The 25233-nt window shown below is 53.1% G+C and overlaps 1 protein-coding gene across 6 annotated transcripts in view; it reads right to left on the reverse strand.

Moving 5' to 3' along the window:
- The window catches only part of APBA2 (amyloid beta precursor protein binding family A member 2), a 245586-nt gene extending 220753 nt beyond the window's left edge, over window positions 1–24833 (reverse strand). For 2 of the 6 annotated variants that reach the window (XM_078078981.1, XM_078078978.1), the window contains exon 1: window positions 24692–24833. The gene's annotated coding sequence lies outside the window, so the exon portion shown is untranslated. Of the gene's footprint in view, window positions 1–24131; window positions 24283–24567; window positions 24587–24691 lie in introns of those variants that run through there. The other 4 variants (XM_078078980.1, XM_078078982.1, XM_078078979.1 and 1 more) reach the window with 3 other exon arrangements.
- Window positions 24834–25233: the final 400 nt, after the last annotated feature.

Below are 25233 nucleotides of genomic sequence, written 5' to 3' on the forward strand. Positions count from 1 at the left end.
TGGCTCAGTCGTTAAGCGTCTGCCTTCGGCTCAGGTCATGATCCCAGGGTCCTGGGATCGAGCCCCGCATCGGGCTCCCTGCTCTGCGGGAGGCCTGCTTCTCCCTCTCCCACTCCCCCTGCTTGTGTTCCCTCTCTCGCTGTCTCTCTCTGTCAAATAAATAAATAAAATCTTTAAAAAAAAAAAAAAAATTTGGTATGTCTCTGCTGATCATTTAGAACAGGATCTGGCTCCTGCTCACATCTGCATCCTCCGCACTCAGAACCTGGCTCAGACGTCTACGGGGATACCATGTTTGTCTGCTCAGTGCAGGAGTGAGCAAGTTCCACTTTGGCCAACCCAGTTCCTGCCAACACTCTGGCGACTGCAGAGGGTGTGAGTGGCTGAGGCCAATCAAGTACCAAGTCCTCGCTTGTTGCTTTGGTTCTTTCTGCTACATGACATACTGTTGATGTCTGATGGATAAATGGGTAAACAAAATATGATCTATACTTACAGTGGAATATGACTCAGCCTTAAAAAGGAATGAAATCCTAAGTACATAAGGAACTCACAAAACTCAGCCAAAAAATAAACAAACTGATTTAAATAAAAATGGGCAGAGGACCGTTTTTCCGATGAAGACATACAGATGACCAACAGCCACATGAAAAGGTGCTAACATCACTCATCATCAGAGAAATGCAAATCAAAACCACAGTGAGCTATCACTTCACACCTGTTAGAATGGCTAGTGCCGAAAAGATGAGAGATGAGTGTCGGCGAGAGTTTGAAGAAAGGAGAACCCTGGTGCACTACTGGTGGGGATGTAAATTGGTGCAGCCACTATGGAAAACTGTATAGAAGTTCCTCAAAATATTTCAAATAGAACTATACCATATGATTCAACAGTCCCACTTCTGGGCATATATCCAAAGGAAATGAAATCAGTATCTCAAAGAGATATCTGCACTCACAGGTTCATTATAGCACTATTCACAATAGCCAAGATATAGAAACAACCTAAGTGTCCATCAAGGGATGAACGGATATACACAAACACACACATGTGCATGCACACATGCACAATGAAATACTCAGCCATATAAAAGAAGGAAATGCTGCCATTTGCAACAACCTGGTGAATCTTGAGGACTTTACGCTAAGTGAAATAACCCAGGCACAGAAAGACAAATACTATGTGATCTCACACAAAGAATCAAAAAAAGTTGAAATAGAACCAAAGAACAGAATGGTGGCTACCAGGGGTGGAGGCAGAGGGGAAATGGGAAAGATGGTGGCCAAAGGGCACAGACTTTTAGTTATAAGATGAATAAATTCTGAGGGCGCCTGGGTGGCTCAGTCAGTTAAGTGTCTGACTCTTGATTTTGGCTCAGGTCATGATCTCAGGATCTTGAGATCGAGCCTCACTTCAGGCTCTGCACTGGGCATGAAGCCTGCTTGTGATTCTCTCTCTTCCTCTCCCTCTGCCCCTTGCTCCCCCCTGCTCTCTTGCTCTCTCTCCCTTTCTTAAAAAAAAAAAAAAAAAAAGAAAGATGAAAAAATTCTGGGGACCTCATGTACAGTATGGTGACTATAGTTAATAATACTGTATTATATACTTGAAATTTGCTAAGAGAGTAGATCTTTAAGTGTTCTCATCACCAAAAAAAAAAAAAAAAGGCAACCAGAGGAGGTGATGGAAGTGTTAACTTGATTGAGGTGACCACTTCACAGCACATACATGTATTAAATCATCATGGTGTACACTTCACAAAAACACATCACATTGTACAAGCCAAATATATAGAATTTTTATTTATTAATCATACTTTGATAAAGCTGGAAAAAATAAAGGAAGGAAATCGTGCCACATGCTACAGCATGGACGAACCTTGAGGACATTATGCTAAGCCAGCCCCAGGGGCGTCTGGGTGGCTCAGTTGGTGAAGCGTCTGCCTTCGGCTCAGGTCATGATCCCGGGATCCTGGGATTGAGCCCTACATTGGGCTCCCTGCTCAGCGGGGAGTCTGCTTCTCCCTCTCCCTCTGCCCCTGCCTCTCCCCCATTCGTGTTTTCTCTCTCTCACAAATAAATAAATAAAACCTTAAAAAAAAAAAAAAAAAAAGCTAGTCCCAAAAGGACACACACTGTATGATTCCATTTACATGAGGCTCCTAGTGCTGTCACATTCATAGAGACAGAAAGTAGAATGATGGTTGCCGGGGACTGGGGCAGGGTGGGGGCGGGCGGGGGGGAGAAAACAGAGTTGCTGTTTGATGGGGGCAGAGTTTCAATTTGGGAAGATGAAAATGTTCTGGAGACGGATGGTGGTGATGGGTGCACAGCAATGTGGACGTACCTAATGCCACTGAACTCCACAGTTAAAAAATGGTTAAAATGGTAAACTGTGCTACGTATATTTTACCACAATTTAGAAAACTAAAAAGAAAAAAAAATGATAATATCCTGGAAATTGGAAGACAGAAGAGGGGTGATGTGCATCAGGCACCTCATCAGCTGATTCTCCCAGAATGTTCCTCTGCCAGCGGAGTAGCCCCAGGCCTGGGGTCCCCCAACGAGAAGCCTCTGTCTAAGAAACAACAAACGCCTTGGTAGAATGACTGGCCAGGAAGCACACGGGAGCAAGCCTTACCATAGGAGGATGAGGCAGGAGTCAGAGAAGATACTCCACACCCCTGAACCATGAGAAGCCCAGAGCACCTTCCTATCAAAATCGGGGAGCGCTGCCTTTTCTCCAGCACAGGCAGTTCACAGCAAGACATGGGGCCAGTGAAAATATGGAAGATCCGGGGGGTCTGGCCACGCCAGGGGCACAGCCACATGCTCAGGGGGCACCTGAGAGAGGTCGGGGGTGTCACCTGCAAACTACATAAGAGGTTATTTTTTTACCGATGCCAAAGTTAATTTTTTTAAAGAACATTGAGAGTTTTCAACAGACTTTAGAAATAAAAGGGCTCCCCTCTGCACATGGCAAGAATGAGATTTTCTTTCTGACACTTCCGCAGGCCTCGTCAGGGTTGGTTCAAATAGAAAACACACCTTCGCCATCTGCTCCTCTGGGGAAAGGTAGACTTTATGGCCCGGGGCTTAAGCACCATGAGGAACAGCTCAGATACTCACTCACTCCAGAACGTTCCGAGAGGCAGCTCCAGGGAGGGGGAGTGGGCAGTCAAGTGAATGACAGGGCAGGGGCACCACTCTTTAGAGCATGACCTGATGCCTACAAAAGCAAAGTTTGGGTGCGGAGAAGGGCCAGGCCCTGCCAGGCTCCTGGGGACCTGAGCTTCCATCCCACCTGGGCTCCTGCCCACCTCCTCATCCGGCCCATGTCCCTGGTTATCATGTAAGCCCGCGTACTACTGCTCTGCCTTGCTCCTGCTGAAGGCAGACAGCAAAACAACTCTGCCCTGAATACAAATGCTGCTGGACCAGATGCTGCAAAATAAAAGCCGCATGGGTCCTTGAGTTGGCTCTGGGGCCCCCCTCCGCTGCCCTCCCCTCCTGGCTGTGGCTGGTCCATGAGACCGCGCACGCAGGCGGCCTCAGAGATGAGCTGGGATCCGCCCAGGCCACCGTGGGGGACAGAATTGTGACAAACTGGGCTGTTGTGAGCAGGCATATGAACACCGTGAAATGCTGTCACCGTCCACTCTTTCAAAATAAAACCCACCTGATTAGGAACACCATGATCGCAGCCCACTTCAACATTCTGCTCTGTAAGGCTGACTGTTGGGAGATCGGGCTTAAAATTGAAAATCAAATTGCTGGTCCTCAGTGATTCCCAGGAAATGAGGTGCACACAAGCAGGTATTAAGCCTGGCCCCGCACACAGCTGCCCCTCAGCCCCATCAAGCATCCTAAAAGTTACCCTACAGATTTCCAACTTTCAAGCAAGATATAATTAGATACACAAGGCCTAACTAACATTGCACGGGTTGAGTTACTGGAGTTTAACACCATCACCTCTCCAGTTCAGGGGTACCTGACAAAGCTAACCTCGCCATCATGAAAGGCTGCCTGCCCCTTTTCCATCGCTTAGAATACAAATTCCAGAACCCATCCCAAACTGCAAGGAAGGACTCAAACAAAAGAGAACTCTTGTCCGGCCAAGCAGGGAATGCATCCTTCTCATACAATGGAGACCCACCGAGCCCCTGGTGCCAGAGGTCACACACCCAGGGCCCTTGGACTTGCCATCTGTGTGTGTGTGCGTCTCCATATCCCATGTCCTGAGAGCTCCCTCCCGCCACAGTGGACCCCCTGTCCCTCCTCCTGGCCATCCCTCTAACCAGAACTTCTACCGCACCACAGGTGGAGCGGTCTTCTTGCTGGTTGCTCTTCCAGTGGCTTGGGACACGGCTGGCCTAGCTCTGCCTCCACCAGCTTTGAAGACTGCATGGAAAACCAGGCAGCCTCCTGCTGTGCCTCCTCCTGTGAGCAGCGGAAATGAGCCAGAAACAGGCTGGAAATGGGGTGTCTATGGGCCTGAAAGAAGAACGGATTGCTGGCAGATGGGATGGTAAAAAACAAAAACACCAGGTCTGGAGCCCACCCATCCAGGCAGGCCCCACCTCTCCTCTCCAGCAGACTTCTGCCCCCGGGGGCAGGGACCTCCTGTCCCCTAAGTCTCAGAGCCCCCCCCCCAGCCCACCACCGAAGGACGGCGTGGGTCACACCACCGCACCCTGCAGCTCAGTCCCCTCTGGGCTTAACCCGTCACAGTGCCCGCCAACCCCCAAAGTGCCAAGCATCAGCGCCACCTCCCCAAGGCGCGAGGTGGCTGGTTTACCTCAGAAAACGAGGAAATAATGTCCATCACCCCAAACATGTTATGAACAAGTATTGGTAGCTACAATACCTTCACGAACATTCTACATGAAAATGGGGGAAAATAATGCAAAAATTCCATGATGTGCAAAAGAAATGAGGAACCTTAACTTGCAAAGGCAGCTCTCTACCATTTGTCAGAAAGAAGCACGGAGAATCGGACAGTGATGCCCCCAGGCCAAAGCTACAGTGTAAACAAGAGGAAGGGATGTTTTTGTTTAATGGCTTGAGCAAAGGGATTTGACCAAGGGGATCCTGCATTCAACTCATCACCTCCTCCCCCTCGCACCATCCATCCTCCCACCTCCCCCCTGCCTGGACTCATTTCCTAAGGGTGACCCTGAGTGACCATCACCACAGATTCCAGGGCCTGCCCCGAGGGTCTGCGTGGGAATTTTGTGACATAGGCACCACCTCTTGACACAGCTGGGACAGGGTATTCCTTGGGCTGGCTTGGCCAATGCCCACACTTCCCTGCTGAGAGCCACCTCCCCGGGCTCCCCCAGACTCAGACTCCCATATGCTGGCCCACCACTTGCAGAGGGAAGTTTCAAGAACCCGGGCTATATCCTACATTCCCCACCCACTTCCCCCCCAACCTGTGCATGCACAGGGCCACCACTGTTGCGGGGGGGGGGGGCACCGATTCTAGGGAGGGGCCCCACAGCATCCCCCATCAGCCTGCCCCCACTTCAGGGCACAGCAAGTGGCCTGAGGGGCTGTGAACACATGCGGGCCCCGTGAAAGGGCTGACCTGATGATGTGAAGCAGACGGCCATCCTGGGGGGGGCCGTGAGACCCCAGGTGCTCACAGAGCTAGCTAATCAAGACTCCCCACAACAACGAGCCAGTAATAAAAAGGCGTCTATCTGGAAGGAGAGGTCAACATTGGCAAACGATCCCCCAATGAGAAAATCCAAGAGAAGGAACTAACCAACCATTCAGGCCAACAGAGAGATTTAGGCCAGGTAGACAGGCTAGCTGTTCAGAAGTCAACAGTTTCCCCGTATAGCCACCAGAATCAGCTGGGAAATGAGGCCGGAGGAGGGGCTAACCCCACTGACAACAGCCACAGGGGCTACAAAACACCTATGAATACATCTAACAGGAAATGTATCAAATGTACGTGAACAAAGCAAAGAAACACTAGTGAAGGATATAAAAGGCCTTCTGAATAAATCCAAATATCCAGATGAGAAAAAATATAAAGATGTCTCTTCTCCCTCAAATAAACCTCTAGAGCAATCCCGATCAAAATCCGAATCAGATTTTGGGATGAATTTAGCTTATTCTGAAGTTTATCTAGTCAAAGAAATGTATGAGAAAGGTTAGAAAAACATGAAAAAAGGAGAATTAATGAAGAGGCAGCGGCCCTTTAAGGTAACAGAGCATAACAAAAAGCCACAGTAACTTAAACAGTAGATGTTGGCAGAAGAATATCAATAAATCAGGATGGATGGTCCGGACATACGGGACAGCCCCACGACCCAGGACACAACAACAACTTCATACACAACAAACCCTCATCTCAAAACAGAGACGAAGATGGGCTATTAATACATCATGTCGGAAAACCGTATGCATATGAGAAAACTTCCATCTCCAGCTCACATACCTAAAAATAAATTCCAGATGAATAAAAGATGTAAATGTCAAAAGATCTGAACTATCAATATGAGAAGAAAATCTCTCTATACAGGAGGTAGGTATATACACTTAGGGCAGAGAATTCCTTTCTCGAAGTCAAATACAAAATTCAGGAGCTATCACAGAAAAGCTTGATAGATTTGACAACATAAAACGTCCACATTCTTGTGCCATCAAGGATGCCTTTAAAACAAGGTGAAGAATAAAAGACATTAGGGGGACAGTATCTGCAACATAGAGAGTGAAGGTGAAATAACCCTCCTGTACCAGGAACGCCTATAAATCCGCAAGGAAAAGATGAACAAGTCAACAGAAAGGCAAGGATGCAAAAAAGAAAATGAAGAGAAGCAATTCAGATTATTATGAAGCACCCGAGAGGAAGCTTGTTCTCATTCATAATTTTAAATAAGTGATAACTTTTATACCCATACGACCAAGTGAAACTACGAAGACGTCATCCGTTGACGAGGACACAGGGAAACAGCTGTCCCACATGACCGGCATCCCTTAAAATGGTCAGGACTACTCTAGAGAGCACCTTGGGATACCTATTCACACTGGAAATGCTCCAACCATTCCACCCTGCAAAGCTACCTCTGGAACCCACGCTACAAAGACAGCCTCACACATGTGCAAGGAGAGATGTGTGAGACTCCACGTTCTGGTGTGACCAATGTGCGTGCACAATGGGAACAACCCAAAAGTTTGTCAATAAGTAAACAGTCAAGGGGCGCCCGGGTGGCGCAGTCGGCTAAGCGTCTGACTCTTGGTTTCAGCTCAGGTCATGATCTCAGGGTCGTGGGATCGAGCCCCACATCAGGCTCTGTGCTCAGCAAGAAGTCTGCTAAAGGTTCTCTCTCCCTCTCCTTCTGCCCCTCCCTGCGCACACGCTCTCTCTCTCCAACAGTCAACTATCGTACAATGTTAGAATAATGTGATTATGCACAACTGACAAGACACACAATGTCTGAGATGCACTGCTGAAGGGAGAGATCTAAGTACAAATCATACTGATAATATAATCTCGGTTCATTGAAAGATATTAAAAATAACAAACATATACATATTTGTGTAAGATTTAAGTAAAACATTTCTATAAACAAAAAACAAAAAAAAAACAGGAGGAATTTGCACCAGAATTTAACAATGGTTGTCTTTGCAGGGGGTGGAGTGGAGGGGGCGGGGCTTTCATGTTCTACATTATGTATTTCTGTAAAGTTTGACTCTTTATAATGAATGTCTGTTAGCCTTATAATCGGAAATTAAAATTAAGTAAAAAAAAAAAAATGTGCTCATGGAAAACCAATGCCAAAGGAATCCCAGATCTAGAGTACGTCAGACACCTTCCTTGTCAATGACACCAGGATCCTTCTCAACCCCAAACTCTGCTGCCAGAAAAGGGCTCTCGCCTCCTCTAGAGATACAAGAGAATTGTTAGAAGGCACTATTTTAAAAACAGAGATGTCATATCTATTTAACTTATTAGCTCTTTTGCCATTAGCTAATGAAACTACACGCAAACTCTGCATTCCACCAGACAGTATACACCCCCAAAAAGTTCAGGGTCATTCCAGCACTGCACCTCACCCTTCTGATGTCTTTCAGGATCTTCAGGAGGTGGCGGAAGGAGTGTTTAGCCCTGGTTACAAACAGTGCTGCTGACCTGGGGAGAGAGGAACTGGGGCAGAGAAAGGGGGGCTTGCCCAGCTGTCCCCTCCTGGAGGCGGGGGGTACTCCCTCCCAGGCCTTGATCGGGCAGCTCCTGGTTTTCAAGACTCTCAGTATTTGAGAATGACACTAATAGACATGCACTTTAAAATTCATTACCAGAAGGCTCCCACAGAATTTGCTCCCACACATAGAAAATAGTCCATTTTTCCAAGAACTTGCTTAAAAGTCCAATTTTGGGGAACTGATGTAGATTGTCCCATTTTAGGTTCTTCAACCAGAGGAAATTTAAAAATTCTTCCTTCCAGCTCAACAGAGCAAATCCACAAGTCAATTGCTTCTGCAAAAGGAGGACAAAGATCCTCCTGGGGCCGCAGGATTCAGCAGCCTTTCTTTGGATTCTCAGGGCAGCCGACGGCTCCAGGACAAGGCACCAGGCCAAGAGTCCCACAGTGGCAACCAGCCATCTGACTCACATGCACCGGAGCAGGCTCAGGCGGTTCAGGAAGAGAGGGCTTGGCATCACTCCACTTGCCAAATCACCAGAAAAAATAAGATAGTTTAAAAATAATAATGGCTCGTGAGCCCTGGGTTTGGGTCCGGCCCATGAGGCCAGCACCCCAATGCCCCCAGCATGGTGGGGGGTGGGGGCGATCGGGAAAGGGATGTCTCTACCCTGGAAGAAATGCTACCACACCTGAGCCATCAGCCCCACGCTGACTGGCCGCCTGTGTGTCGGCAGGAAGTCTCTGAAACTCTCCATATAGGCTCCCCCCCCAAGTTATTGGTTTCCTCTCAAAATACCGCAAGCAAACCCTGGAGCCTGGGGGTCACAAGGCCCTAGAGGGGCAGCTGGAATGCTATCCCCTGGACTGCTGCGCCATGGGGTCCCATCAAATGGGGGGAGGGGAAGGAGGAGGAGGGAGAGAGAGAGGGAAGGATGGAATAAGCGGGGGAGAGAAGGAGGAGGAGGAAAGGATTGGATGAGAGAGAGACAGAAAGGGGAGAGGATGGGCGGGAAGGAGAGAGGGAAGGTAGCCCCCTCCCTCTGACACTGTCAGTGGGCAATGAACCTTTCTGGAGGTCAGTCTGAGGCTTTCACGTTTCGTCCAGCATTTTTACCTGAAATGTATCGTAAGGAAAGAAAAGGGTATCTGCAAAAAAAGAAAAAGGAGCTGCAAGAATATTTATTACAGCATCATTCACAGCAGAAAAACATTCTAAACAACTCCTAAGTCCAAGCCTGGGGGCCCAGGTCCATGAATGCTGTGCAAACATCCGATGGCCGGGGAAGGGGACCCTGACACAGTCCAGGAGAAGGCTTGTCGGCAGCCAAGCACGTGCCCAAGCAGCCGGGAAGACCCCAAGGGAACCACGGTCCCCCAGCAAGGAGACCTGGGCATCTCAAGTTTCTTCTGTTTGCTTATCTCTACTTCCTAACACAATGAATTCGTAGGTGTGGAATAAGTAAAAATAAAGCTTTTAAGATAAAGAGTATTCTCTCTTGCCAAAAAACAGCTTTAACACTAAACTATTGAACTGAACCATAGGAAACTGCTTGCCTTTGACCACTTCTGAGTTCACAAAAATAGCAGGTTCATGCAGTTCACACCTTGATCTTGTCATAAAATCCAGATGAGTTGTAAGACCTGCAGGAATCGCTTCCTCTCACTGGCTTGGGGACATGTGAGGGGCCGTGACTTGTACAAGGTCCCCAGAGGTGTAGTTACCCTCCCCCCGACCAGCCGCAGCACCAAGCCTCGCCTGTCCCACACCAAGCGCCAGATCCCGCAGTGACGTGGGGCACACACGGTCTCGTTCACGACTCATGCCATCTTGCAAAGCAGGTGTCTGCTCCGGCTGCAAGCGGAGGAAGCCGCGCCCACCACTGCCCAGCCAGGCTTCGGCTTCGGCAAGCAGGCTGAGCCCCAGGCAGGCCCTTCCAATTCTCCAAAAACCACAGCATCCTGGCTGGCCGGGCCCATTTACAGGGCAGCAGGGGTCCCAACCGGGCTTCTCCTTCCCCCGTGGGGCTCCTCCTTTCACTTTCTGCTGAGCCTCTCCCAAAAATATAGGAGGTGATGCTTATGTACTTTAAGGACCATGAAATTATCCAAAAACCAGGCATTTAGTTGCCGGGGGGGGGGGGGGGGGGCTGTTTTCCAGCATCCTTGCCAGCTGGCCCTTCCTATGGGAACAAAGCCATTTCTACCACCTACTCAGTGTTGGCCATGAATCCTTAGCACCAGCTCAGCCCACACAGACACTTGGCTCCCTTTTGCCTCCTCACTGGACCCTCAACTGCACACACATCAGCTTGGGTCCACGTTGCCTCTTGCAACCAATGTTACCCCCCCCCCAAAATGGTCTCTGGTCACTAACTATAAGCGACCCAGGGGCTGAGCAGGGGAAGGAGGCAGCTCAGGACATTGACACTTTGGTGTCAATGCTTTCCTTTTCCACACACATAAGAAGGAAGCAGAAGGAAGCTCAGCTGTGCGGTCTCGAGACCAAGGGAACCTGGCCCACGTGCCCGTGAGTGTCCCAGCTGGGCTCGTCTCTCCCGCGGGGTGGTCCCCAGCACCCACGCCCACCACACCTGAGAAACCTGTGATTTTCAAGCACCCAGAAATGTGAGGCATACAAAAATCTATATTCCAAATTCTAAACTGAACTTTCCTCCAGTTTTCAGTAAAGGAGGAGGACCAATAGGCATGACAAAGCCAAGAGGGTCTGGAGCTGGATGAGGAGGGACAGCGAGGCTCAGACTTCGCTTTTTAGAAAAGGTTTTTTTTTTTTAGCAGATCTTCCATAGATAGACCCCGACATCCCGTTTCCCATTAATGTAAGATCACGAACACCTTACGTTAATATTCTACATTTTTGTTACAGTTAATGAACCAATATCAATGCACTGCTGCTAACTGAAGTCCACACTTTGATATCCCTTCAGTTTTTCCCCAGTGTCTTTCTTCTACTCCAGGGTCCCCACCAGGACACATCACAGTTTGTCATCGTGCCTCCTCAGGTTCCTCCTGGCTGTGACAGTCTCCGTTTTGTATGACACTATGGATTCATCAGTGTTAAGGAGTACTGGGCAGGTACTTTATAGAATGTTCCTCTATTGGAATTTAACTGCCGTTTTCCTAATGATTAGACTGAAGTGATGGGTCTGGGGGAGACACAGCACAGAGGTAAAGTGCCGTTTCCATCCCATCCTATCAAGGACACTGACACTCAACATGACTCATCACTGTTGGTGTTGACCTTCCCACTGCCAAGTTACTGCTCCGCTTCCATCTGTGCTCTCTGGAAGGACATCACCCAGTATAGTCTACACTTGGGGACTGGGGTGTACACGCCCCCTTAGCACGCTCTGATTTTTATGAGCCACCATCAGAATGACCACCTCATTCAGGCGTGCATCTTCCGCCTGCTGCCACACCTTGCAGGAGCCCCTTTGACCCTTTATTCTTCTATCCATTGACGATGACATCCCCCCCCCCCCCCCCCCCCGCCCAACAAACTCACCAAATCCAAAGCCCCCTGAGGGCAGGGCCCAGGCTTCACGGCACTGTTTCCTTTGTGTGTGCGCCAGAACCCAGCATGACAGCATGATGCTTTGCACACTGCACATGGAAATGCTCGCTCCGGAGCTGTGCCATTGTCCCCAGGGTGGCCAGGCCACCGGGAGTAGTCCTCGAGCCAACACGGGCAGGGCATGCTTCTGGCAAGAGTCCAGTTCCCTCGCTAATCATCCAGGGCAAAAACTGCTACTGGCCCAGTCCCACCCCCAACTCCAGCCACGCTCCTCCCCCTGACACTGGAGCACCCCCATCCTCAGGGAGCTCTCCATGCAGAAGAACGAGAGACAAACTCAGAGTATAGGCCAGGTGAGGGTGAGTGCCAAGAGGGAAAATAGCACCAAGGGAGAGGGGAGGAGGGGGATACCAGGGAGAGCTGAGAACAGGTCTTAGCAGCAGCACTGAGGAAAAGGAGGGATAGTTAGGAAGCTCATCTGGTCCAGGACAGAGGGGACGGGGGCATGAAGAGGTGAGAAGGAGTTGGGTTCGGGGCCACCCAGCTCTCTCCCCTGCTTCATGAACAAAGCTTACCCTCTGGGATGAAGGAGATGCAGCTAGAGAGCGCTCAGCCGGGGGCTTGCAGAACCCAAGCTTCTAGATTCCTGAACTACGCCACCACATACATAGAACCTGCTCCGAAAATCTCAGTGACGCCCCCACAACACATCACATCAGCATGGACCAGTGCTGGGGGGCCCTGCTGCGCCAGGCTGGCTCCCAATGGGCCCAGGGCCCCCACAGACCCCCAGCCCTCCCTTGTCTGGGGACACCCCTCGGACGGCCATGTTGAAGAAGCCACCATGCCTCCCTGCACCGGTCAAGGCTGACAGTTCACCAGAGTGAAGCCAGGGACGCGCATGGAACCTCCGAGGTTGCACAGCCACGTGTCAGCAGCTGCCTCCCTTGCATCCCTGGAAGAAACCATGGAAAAGACCACCAAGACTGTCTGCTTGTGTAAGACAGTCTCAGGGACAGAGCCTTGCAGCACAGCTGTGGGGCTGCCCGACCGGGGTTGGGAGGGATGAGAGAGAACTCACAGGTGGAAGGGGTAGGAAAAACAGGCCAGAGAGAGGTGTGGGCAAAGACAGCAGAGATTTCTGGGGACCTCCGTGTGCTGGGCAAGGTGGCCTGGAGGGTGCATGGACAGACGATGTCATGGGACCTCCACCCAGATTTCAGGCCTCACCCAGAGTTCATACACACCACTTCCCTCCACTCTTGCTTCTCAAAGCTCTTTGGTTTCCCTCCCACTCACCTGGAAGTGCGCAGCATCTGACCCTTACATACCCGGCCTGTTCGTGTCTGGTTTTAAGAGCACAGCTCCCTTCACAGGCAGGAATTAAAACTCATTTCATCTAGATAACTTATCCATTATCAATTACATGCATATAGATCTTAGCATCCTCCTTGGGTTTACGTTCTCTGATTTCATCTGGAAAACACAGTTCGAATCTAAATATTAACAAGCACTTGTTGGAATGGCAAAATTTCATTATCTCACATTAAATGTAATCTTGATTTTGATATTATTGTTCCAGCAGTAAAATAAGCCATGAGTCAGTCTATTGAAAGTTCTCCTTGAAAATTTCAAGATGATGTACTGCTCTTTTTTGGGTTTTGGGTTTTTTTTTTCAGCTTTTATTGAAGTAGATGTACTGGAGTTTCGCATCATGAACTGGAATTCACCCATGCAAAACACCACCCAGATCAAGACAGGGGATGTTGCCAGTGAGTGCCTCCAAAAGCCTGGCCAGGCCCGACCATGCCCTCTCCAATCACCATCTCCCAAGGGCAACCTGACTTCCAGCCGCAGAGATAAAAGTTGCCTGTTGACCTTCCTATCGAAGGAAACATGCAGTAAGGGACTCTGGGGTCTGGGGTTTTTTTCACTCAATGGCATGTGACAAGACTCATCCATGCTGTTGCGTGCGCTCACAGAAGGTCCACTCACGGCGTGCTCTGTGGCATTCCGTGTGGGAGTAAACCTGGGCATGCTGGGCGAGTCTGCCTCTCAACGGCTGTATCAGCATCCTGTGGCCGCTATAACAAATCACCACACAACTGCGTGGCTTAAAACAACACGCACTGATTCTCTCACCATTGTAGGACCTAGAAGGCTGACAACAGTTTCACTGGGCAGAAATCAAGGTGTCGGCAGGAGCCGCGCTCCCTCCAGAGGCTCTAGAGAACTCATTCCTCTCCTCTTCCACTTTCTGGGGCTGGCAGCATGCCCTGACATGTGGCCACACTGCTCCAATCTCCGCCTCTGTGGTTCCAGCCTCCTCCTCTGCCTCCTATCTCCCCTGCCTCTCTCGCAGAAGGACCCGTGGGTCGGCATTTAGGGCCCATCCAGAGGACCCAGGATTATCTCATCTCAAAATCCTTAATCGCATATAAGTTAGCATAGAAGTTAACATCTAAGGTAACGTTCACGGATTAGGACCTGACTTCTTCAGCCCAGTGGCCATATGCTCTGTTTCCCGCAACTCCATTCAGAGGGACACTGCTGGTCAGAGGGTATATGTAATTTTTGCTTTAGTTGGTGCCGTGAAACGGCTTCCCAAACCAGTTGTAGAAATTGACACCCCAACCAACAGCGACAGTTCCCATTGCTCCACATCCTCCCCAACACCTGCTAGTTCCTGATAACTTCAGCCATTCCGGTAGGTGTGTAATGATATCACATCATGATGGTTAACTGGATGCGTCAAAGTGACGAGCCCACAGGGCGCCCAGATTGAACAGTGTCTCTGGGTGTTTCTGGATGAGATTAGCATCTGAATCAGTGGACTCAGTCAAGTAGATGGTCTTCCCCAACATGGGTGGGCATCATCTGATCCACGGAGGGACTGAACAAAAGCAAAAGGTAGAGGAAGGCGGAATTCACCCCTCTAGTCCTGCCTCCTGGGACAGCTCATTGCTCCTCCTGCCCTTGCACTGGGGTTTAAACCACTGGCTCTCCTGGTTCTCAGGCTTTTAGACTCAGAGACTCCGACTGAGTTACACCACCAGCTTTGCTGGGGCTCCGGCTTGCAGATCTGGGACTTCTCAGCCTCCACCGTCACATCAGCCAATTCTTCATGATAAATACACACACACACACACACACCCCTACCCTATTGATTCTGTTTCTCTGGAGACCCCTGACATCTCCCTGTTGACTAATGGAGTCAAGCATCTTTTCATATGTTTATTGGACCTTTTTTAGGTGAAGTGTCTTTTGTCCCCTTCCTCTACCCAGTTGTCTGCCTTTTTCTTATTAATAATATAGTGCATTATCTTAAGATGAGTAATTTGTTAAAATATATTCCACTAAGCCCATGTGTGTGGAGGGGAAAAAAAAAAAGGTTTTGGTATCAGGGCCTGAGATGTGAGGTCCCGCTGTGCCCAAATGATCAGCTGACCTGAATCCTAGACAACGAACACCCATCGTGGACTCCAGGTCTAGGTCAGCTTGGTCAGTTTCCACAAGGAATACGCATGAGAGCCTGAGGACCACCCTCGGGAATTGGGGTGGGTGAGATAAAAATAATAAATAAATCAGTCCCAAGTTGATGATTTATGTCTCCACTTACTTCCTTGAAACCGAAGCTAATTTCACCTCAAGGGTGGCCACTGAGAAAGTAAACTCTATTTGTACTTCTACAAATATGTGTAGATTTCACAGCACTCTTCTGATTCCGTAGACAGTGATGGCCAGTCCCTCGGCTCAGGCACTCATGTGTTCCCCGCTGCGGATATCATGCATGAGCATGGACAGGCTACCACGCCACCGCGGAACCACTTGATTTCTACTGTGAACCTCAGCTATTAAATACACCACCGGCTGGCTTGTCACTGGAAAGGAAGAAAGCAGCTCTGGGAGTCAGTCAAAGTGACCTGCAGTGCAGTATTAGGTGCTTGATAAAGCCATCAGGAGAGTGAGCCCCAAGACCCCCTGTCCTGGCAGCACGCGATGCTCAGAGCCCCCCTCCCCACTCCTCCCTGCCTGGTGCAGCTGTGGGGCCCGAGGGCAGGATCAAGGTCGGCACACAGACATCACCCCCATCAGATGAAGCTTGCTCTCAACAAGTCACGGCTTCTAATTGGCCCAACAACTAGCAAGCCACACGTGGCACTTGACAGTAAGTGACGAATGAAGCGTGGGCCAGCACCCAGGCCTGGGCCACTGGTCAGTGTGACAAGGGCCAGGCCACGGGCCTCGTGGGAGGGAATGGTGCTCACGCCCACCCCGCGCCAAAGCAGAAAACAGGCCGACCGCTCTCCAGAAAGGAAAGCAACCCGTAACAGACGTTTTCGGAGCCACCATAACCCGGAGGATGAACAGCCACTGCAGCCTATTCGAGCCTCAAAAGGGGAAGAGAGGACACGGGTTGTGGGTGCCCTGGAGTCAGGGTCACACACAGGAGGCGTCTGAGGGCGTCTTCGGAGCTGGCCAGCCTGCAGAGGCCTCTGGAACCGGGCTGCCTAGCCATGGCACATCTGTCCAGCAGCTGCCGCTCTCTCCCCCTCCTTCCCCGTTCCCTCCGCATGACAGGTCAGCCCCCTCCCTGCAGAGGGCCAGGAAGCCTCAAGGAGCCCTTGCCGTGACCAGCAGGCCGCCCAGGCAGGGCAAAGACGGCCACGTGGCGGGCAGGGCGGCCAGGCGTTGTGACCTGTGTCCCACCCACCCCCACCCCCCCCCGGTCTCCCAGTGCTCGCTGACAACTGGAAATGGGCTCCTCTGTTTGCCCGACTCTCCTTCCAGTAAGCCAGCAGAGCTGCAGAAGTTAACTCCGTGCGAGCAAATTAGTAACGTGATTTATGGTTTGCCACGGATTTTGTCACTTTTGTAGAGGAACAGTGGCAATTTAATCTAGAAAGCCTGTAAGTCTCTAAAGGGTAAAATTAAACATCCGCGCCAGCAAGGCTGGACCTCAGCAGCAGCCTCCTCCTACATGAGACAGTAGGGAACGAGGACCCTGGAGCCACATGGCTCTGAGGGGTGCAAGGCTGGGCCCTGCCCTTCTTCAGCCGTGCATGGGCTCCCGCACCCCCCATATGCCTCCCCCCATGCACCCCTCCCAGCATTCTCTCGGCGCCCCTTCCCCAAGCCCCTTCTCCATGTGCCCTCCATGAGCCCCTCTCCCGACCCACGCTGGGGCTCTCACACCTTCCAGTCTGTGCTTCTCGAGGCTTCTCACACCTTCCAGACTGCTTCTCCAGTCTGTGGGCCCAGAGCCAGAATCGGGGGCTCTGATGCCACCCCACAGTCGCCACCAGCCCCTCTCTGCTCCCTCCCTCCTGAGCTCACCCAGCTCTAGACGGGGCTTGGCAAAGACAGAACAGAGCAGGGGTTCAGAAACTACCTGTGGAGTGGATGGAGGAATGGACGGATGGATGCAGCTCTCAGCAAAGGGCTGAGGGGTATCTAAAGTGGAGGCACCTGTCTGCACTGCAGAGGCCCCAGTCATCAAGGGACCAGCAGGGGAATGACAGGGGCAGGGTGAGGGGCTGCCATTTAGGTGCCCAGCACCCCGCTGTGTCCGTCAGTACATAAGCCATCCTACGCGACAGGTAAAAAGAGCAACACATACTGAGAGTTAAGGCAGGGGTTCTCAGAGCTAGCAGGGGTGGGGGAGAAGGCTGCCACATCCAGGGGTCCCCCAAGGCAACTCCCCACAAGAAGTCGATGTTGAGCCAGAGGTGCCTCGGAGTCTGAGGGCATCACAATAAGTCAAGCGGCACCACTCACCACTGCTGATTAAGCACAGAGCAGCCTGGGATCAAGAAGAAAACCATTACTTAATGAAATGCAATTAATTTAGAAGCTGAAATCTGTTAAAGCCCAAAGGAGAGACACAGTCAGGAGTTCTTGGTCTGGAGGGGCTTCTGCTCTCCGACTTTCCAACCCAAGAAACAGCTCAGAGATGTCCCCGTGAGAGCCAAAGGCAGGTGGCCTGTCCATTGCCATACATCCGCGGGCTCCTCTCTGGCACCCGAAGGACAGAGAAAGGCCACGAGCAGAATCTTCGCTGTCTGTGTACACAAAGGAAGTCACATGGAGGAGGGGCCGTGGGTCAGGCTTCTCCCACTACCATTCTCTGGAGAAAACAGCCATCGCCACGACCAAGCACGGCCTGCCTCAGGGGCCCGTGATCTAGCAGGCAGACCAAGTGCGCAGCGCTGGGACCCGTCCGTGGCCAGGACCAATTATCCATCAGTCATCTGCCCGCCTTTGCTGGGACCAGCCAGCACCAGTCAGGGACCCAAGGTGTGCCTGGTATCTGAGGCCCATCAGACAAGCTGGGGAGAAACACACACACACACACACACTCTCTCTCTCTCTCTCTCTCTCTCTCTCTCTAACCCTGGTGACTGGGTTAAGCGAGCACTTTATCGTAACAAAACGCTCGCCCACACCTTATCTCGCTTCGTCTTCATAACTCCGTGTAACTCAGGAGGCTGGTGAGGAAGGAAGCGCAGACCTACGTGTGTCCTTTTAGGAGGCTTTAAGTCAAACTCTGAACAGGGGCCTTCGCTGGGTGTTGGGAGGCAGAGCCGGGCTTCTGATTCCTAACACAGGCCGCACTCCTACTCCTACTCCACCCCACCCATAACAGCTGTCACCAGCTCTGGATAATATGGACAGATGTTAGAGCACATGGCTCACTTACTGCACCAAAAGACCGAGAAACGTAAACTGTGTTTTATTTGAACAATGCGCACACTTGCTGCCAGAGGGACCTGAGAAATCCATCATCCCTAAATGCACGCGTTCACTCAGTGAATGGGTCTCCTGTTATTGAAACAATGGATTTTTCCAAGACAAGTGATAATCAAACCAACTGAGAAAAACGATACACTATATATTTTTTATTAAATTAACGATGCATACAACAATTCAGAAAAATTCATATTTAGAGCTGCCTTGGTGGGGAATCAACTCCAGGAATACAAAACCAATCAAATTAAAAAAAAATAGATAGATGTAGACATATGACACATACCTATATATATAGAAATACGTATACATTATGTATAGATATACCCCAACCGAGGATTCTAAATACAAATACTGTACTCCTATTTACATATTCAAATTTGTTCAGAACAAGGGCCTGAGCATTTCAGACCTCAGTGTCTCTCTGCAAAGCTGATGCTTGGGACAGGAGGGGCAAGGAATCCCTGTGAACTCCAAGTGCAAAAAGGACAACACCTTTACAGACCCACCAACAGTATTAGCTGTTCTGCTGGGTGGCACGCTCCCAGCCCTCTCGCTGTCCCCGTGTAGGACCCTGGGTCACCTGTGACATGTCCGTTACTCTCCAACCGCCAACCAGCGCTCAGGTCCACTGGTCACCAGCTATCAGATTCTCTAGACACATGTTGAAAATTAACACCTGGGTGGATCAGGTGAGTGGTCATGAATCCTACTCACGCCTACCCGGTTGAAAAACAAGTATGATATGAACAAAGCCCCAAGGGGATGGGGGGCCCGGCGGAGCAGACGGGCCTCGTGCTCTCTCCCACTCAGGCCCAAATCCCAGCGCGGCCCTGCAGGGAGCTCCTGGGCCAGCCCCAGGAGCCCCAGCCACCTGCGCTGCAGCCCCCTTGTTGCCAAGATGAGACAATCGATCTGCCTCTTGGGCTTCGAGGGACATTATTTAAAAGAGCAAACACAGAGGACCAGAACTCAACCAGCCCAAGTGCCCACCGACGTGCGTTGACCTGGGCTGGTTTCTCCATGAAAAACCACCTTCAAATGTTGGAGCGTTTCAGTTGTCAGAATACCACGAGACGAAAATATTTTCTCAGTCAGTAGATGCGGGAAACTCAACCACGTGTTTTTTCCCCTTCTTAATTTTGATCCTTCAGACACAAAACAGCAGATGTAGCACCTGACATGAGAACAGCTCTTGAGAGTTTACGAAGCGCCCACACTACGTTCTCTTACAAGGCTGTGGTTCAAATGACCAAACCTGACCCCTCAAACTTCCAGGGAAATAGCAGAAACCACAACAGGCCTGGAGGCCACACGGGCCCCCCCTGCAAAGCCCTAGGCGTGGTAATGACATTGTGCATCAGTTCGATACTGGGAACTGTATATATAGTTACATGTGCCCCCAAACAACGGCAAGCAAGACATATAATGTCAGTAGGACAGAAGCTGAGAAAGACTCCCAAGGCCAGTGACTTGTCCAAGGCCCCAGGGATGAGTGGCAGAGCCAGGTTCTTTGAATGGAGCTCTCATTCCTCCAAACCCACTGTCCTTCCCAACCTCACGCTGCCTTCCTCCTGATACCACCAGCGCGCCTTCCCCGGCGAGACCACAGCACGGACAGGAGGATCGGGAGGCTGGCAAACATGGGGCAGGTGGACTGGCTGGGAGCCTCGAGATGCCAGGTCTGACATAAGGTACAAGACAAGTTTAGAAACATCCAGATGGAGGAAGAAGGGAACCTGGGCAAGAGGATGCCTCGTTCCCAGCGCCTCTATATCCCAGGTGACTGAGGGGACAACACAGAGTGGGCTCTGGCAGCAGGGACAGCCCGACGACATGCCATCCAAACCAAAAATCCAAAAGGGGGTTTCTGTGAAGAATCAGGACACCACTCTTTGGGCTGGATTACCTTTCCAACCATGTTGTCTCCTGGCCTATCTGAAAACACGCCTGCACTGTAAAATTCCACAGCTCTCTCCTATCTGCCCACTGAGCACAAGGTTCTGTGCTGACTTCTAGGAAGGATCCAACCAACCGTGAATACAAGTGTGAATCCAGCTTAGTTCCAGCCCTGGGGCTTGGGAAAAGGAGGAGCAGGGAGCCAGGCTGAAAGGAAGAAGGCCACTCGTGGGGTCTCACTCATTCATTCATCCCTCCACCAAGGAGCACTGAGGGTCTAACGAGGTGCCTGGCACTGTTCTAGCTGCCAGGAATAGAGAAGAGAACAAGGTCTTTACACTGGAGTGGTAAGAGTCAATAAAGAGACATTCGAACATTAAATACTAAAAAGAAACACAAAGCAGGGTTAACAAAAAGGGGGGAAGTAATGTTAATTACCATAGGGGGGTCAGGGAGCTGGCACAGAACCAGAGAACTGAAGTAAGTGAGGGAGCAAGCCAGGTGGACATCTGGAGGAAGGAAGCCATGCCAAAGAGAGGGATTGGCAGGTGCAAAGGCCCCGAGGCAGGCATAAGCTTGGCAAATTTGAGGATGAGGGGATAAGAGGAAAGGAGTTCACATTTAGCTGGGATCGTCAAGGATGGACACAAGGGCCCCAGGCCAAGGGGACAGGGTGTGAACAACCCAGGGCAAGCCTGGGCAGTGATCCCGTTTGCCTGAAGGGACCGTCGTTGGGAGCAAGGAAGGGAACTTGAGAAAGACCAAGGAATGTGGGTGTGCAGTGAGCATTGGATGCCATGGAGGGCTTGAGCAAGGAACACCAGACCTGGCCTGGGCCCCACCTGCCGAGAGGAAATCCTGCAGCCCAACTTACAGAACCCCACAGCCAGCACGGAGATCCTAATTCCCTAATTCCTAATATGGAGGGCTCCGCAGCACACTGGGAACCGTGAGCCCCACGGAGAGAGCCCGGCTTTGTGAACTTGAGGTTACTGTCCTCCCTGGGCTCCCTCATGTGTCCAGGGGAGGACAGGGAGGGAATGAACTGACTTCAGGAAAGGCGATGGGAGACAGCCCACGCCAGCTGACTCAGCCCTGCCAGCAGGCTCCTCGGAGGCACGAACTGGACCCAACCCAGGCAGTGGGCGGGGGACACAGACAGGGGGATGGAGCCACAGAATCCTCCCTGCGGGCACATGGTCCAACCACCAACAGGCACCTGGGCCACCTTCTGGTGAGCAGTCATCAGATGGGACCTACGTTGGGGCTCGAGCTGTCTGACCGTGTCTACACATCCCCATTCCTCACGGCCACCTGGCACGGTCCCAGCTACCACCACCCCAGGCTCTCTCACACTCTCTCCATTTCTCTAAGACCAAGCTGCAAGGCAGGCATGCTGGTTTCTGCCGCTTGTTCCAGAGGCCCTTGAGGCCAGCTGGGGATGTTCTCAGGGCCTCTGTGCCCACCTGCCCCTAGCTGTCTCTGACTCCCCTAACAGTAAAGGTCTCTCCAAGAGTTCAGACTGCGGTGTCACCAGAGGCCCTCACCTGTTGAGTCACCAGCTCAAGCACACAGAGCCAGGACAGGGAGGAGCTGAGACCCAGAGGGAACCTGTATGTCTCTCCCCCAAGACAGGCCGCACGCACAGGGCGCCCAATCCATACAAAGCCCGGCCTGATGCTAACCTCCCCATCCAATGTGTTTTTCCTCTGAGTTCCTCAGTTGTGTCTAGGAAAAATCAAGGTGTCTTAGCGCTCCCTCTCAATTTCCAGGGGTGCGACTGGTGTCTTTTACAATTATCTTTTATTTTTACCCAGCATTTCTTAGTTTGGTTGGCAGACTGAATTATTTATACACCTCCATTTCACAATCCATCCCCACCGATTATTCCTGTGAACCTAATATTTTATATAAAAAGGGGGGGAGGGAGTTATAACCACTCAGGGGATGCTTATGCAAACAAATTAATGAGCCACACTCGGGCCTTGGGTGCTGCAGGAAAGAAACACTGGAGGAAGAGAGTAAGAAGTTGACCACCACCAGCTTCACTTTCCTGACGGCGCCTACCCCCCTCAGACACAGACACACAGACACACAGACACACAGACACACACCCCATCTGGTTCAGCCTGCACTCCTCCCTGACGCAGAAGCCCAGTACTCTGGAGATGGAAAGGCAGGCCGGCGGGGGGGGGGGGGGGGGGCACCACCATGATCCCTAACAAATGGCAAGAGGTCTGGAGAGACACAGGCTGCCTCCCACAGAAGACCCTGGCAGGGCCCCATCGCTAGTATATCAGCAGACCCAGCCCAGCTCCGGAGACCACTCCAGGGGTCTCGCCCCCAGCACTAAAGAGGCGGCCAGCTCAGTGCAGGGACCACCAGCAAGCTCCAGCTGGTCCACTAACTCCCTGGACACCGCCCAGAGTCACACCAGCTTCCATGTCAGGAGACCCTCTCGAGCCCCGGCTGCAGACGACCAGCCTGGAGTGAGGACACAGCGAGCCCTGGCTGCAGACGACCAGCCTGGAGTGAGGACACAGCGCAGGACATCCTGGCAGCTCTGGACTGAGAAACAGAACTACGTGCCCTGCACGGTGGAGGAGAAGTCCCTGCCACCACCTCACCAGGGTCTAGCCCGGAGGCTCTGGGTAGCCACAGAGTACCTCAAATGTGCACCTTAGGAAAAGTTGTCCTGCTTCTACTCCCGAAGTCATTATTGCTAAAACCGCTGTGGTTTCTCAAAGAGAGGGGGGTTGGGGGGGGGGAGAATCCCAGAAAGGGGGCCAGAGGTTGAAGAAGCCTGGGACAACTCAGCCCACGGGAAGAAGTGCTGGGATGAGAGTCCTGAATGTGGGGGACTTCACCGTCCGCATGATCATCCGCGAGTTTTTAACCACAGATTTGAGACTGGCCCCTGTCAGTCAGTAAACGAACAGATCTGAAAAAAATTAAGTCCTCCTCCTGCAAGTAAATACTAAGTTAAGACGAGCAGGCTCAATCTCAGCCTCCACGCGCGGCGAGGCTCAGACAGGGCGGGCCCCTCGCCGGCGCCCTCCGGACCCTTCCTCGGCGCCCGGCCCAGGGCAAGTTGGCCCCCAGCCGCGGCACAGCGAGGCCCGCCGCCCGCCGCCCAGCTCGGGGGGCGGGGGGCTCGATGTTCGCCTGGATCATCAGTGGCCCAATCCCCCAGCAGCAACCCGGTCAGGCTGTGCGCGCCGCGGGGAAGGGGCCGAGGCGAGTGGCGGGTCGCGCCGCATCCCCAGCCCCGCGCCAGCGGCCCAGGGGAACCAGGGGGTGGAAATTTTAATTGAGGAGTTTCTCATTATGAAGAGAAATGGGAGGGGGCGAAGATCGGGACTCGCCTTCCCGGGAGGCAGGAACCCCAGAAGCGACCCCAAACTCGGGACTTGCCCTGCACGGGGACTTGCTGCCAGCGCCAAGCGGGGCCGCGGAACGCACCAGCCGCCCGGCCAGCCCGGCGGGACCCGAGCGGGCCGCCACCGCCGGCCAGCGCCCTCCGTCCGCGCAGGGTCGCCCCTCACCGCGGCGTCTCCCGCCCGGCATGCGCGAGCCTCCGGCTCGGCCTCGCCGCGCCCGCCGGCCGGTCGAGGGGGCGCCGGTCCGTCCCCCACCCCCGCCCCCAGACCCCAGCGGCGCCCGGCCACCCAGCAGTACCGCGGCTCCGGGGGGCAGCGCTCGGGCCGCAGTATCTGCGCCCCGCCCCGCGCCCCGGCACCACCCGCCCCCTCCGCGCCGGCCCGGACGCCCCCAGGCTGCGGCCGCGGCCCCCGGCTTACCTGGCCCGGGCGCGGGGCCGCGCGGGTGCACGGCCGCCCCCGCCCCGCCGCCGCCGGCTCCGTCCGCGAGGCCAAGCGCCGGGCCGCAGCCGCAGCTCTTTGTGAGCCCGCGCCGAGCCGCACACCGAGACTGCTAATGAGCCCGGGAAGCTGAATAGCGGCGGGCGCGCCCCGGACGCGGCGTACGGCACGCAGGGCCGCCTCTGCCGGGCGCACGCGGCACGGCTGCCGGGCGCTCTCCGCACCGGCCTGCGGCGGCAGCCCCGCGCCCCCGCCCCGCCCCGCCTCGCCCCCCCTCCCCGCCCCCCCGCCCGGGAGCCGCCGGTCGGAACTCGCCCGCGGGCGAGAGCGGGCGGCGGGAAGAAAGGGAGGACAAAGATGCGTTGGTGCCCAGCCCCCTCCCGGAGCCCGGCGCCTGGACAGTCGGCGGGCGCACCTGGGGCCCGGGTTCTTCGGGGCTGGGCTCGGGGACAAGGACCGGAGCCCGGGCTCTGGCCGCCGCGGCGCCCCGACCGCCCCCGGCCCTGGGGAGCACACAGATTCCCGGGCGCGCCCCGGACCTGCCGGATCGGGAGCCGTAGGGTCTGGTCTTCAGGCGGGTCGAACAGGTGACCGCGAGCTCCACCGCGGCCGCACTCTGCCCCGGGCGCCGCGCTGCCCTCTGGCGGCCTCGGGAGCGCGTGCGGCGCGGAGGGGCCGCGGCGACCGCGCCCTGCTCGGCCCCGCGCGGCGGCGTGCGGAGGCCCCAGGCGAGCAGCCCTCGGGGATCGCAGTCTCTCCGGAAGCGCCATCTGGGAGGGGAGGCTCCGCGACCGCAGGCTCCCCGGTCGCGGGCTGTATTCCAGGTCTTCTCCAGCCTCTTGTTTCTAATACTCAGTGCTACCTGAGCCCTCCACTGCTGACCTCCCCTACCTGGGGCCCCGCCCGAACGCGCTCTCTCCTAGCCGTCCTGAATGGAGAGGACCCTAACTAAGCTCGTCCATTTCCAGATACATACGCACCTCCCAAGGAGATTCGGTGATACACCCCCCACACACACACAGTGTGAATAATCCTCCCTGAAGCCCTTGAAGGTTGTCCTGAAGACGCTGGTGTCACGTTT

Source organism: Halichoerus grypus, chromosome 8 (genome assembly GCF_964656455.1).
Source record: "Halichoerus grypus chromosome 8, mHalGry1.hap1.1, whole genome shotgun sequence".
NCBI classification, from domain to species: domain Eukaryota; kingdom Metazoa; phylum Chordata; class Mammalia; order Carnivora; family Phocidae; genus Halichoerus; species Halichoerus grypus.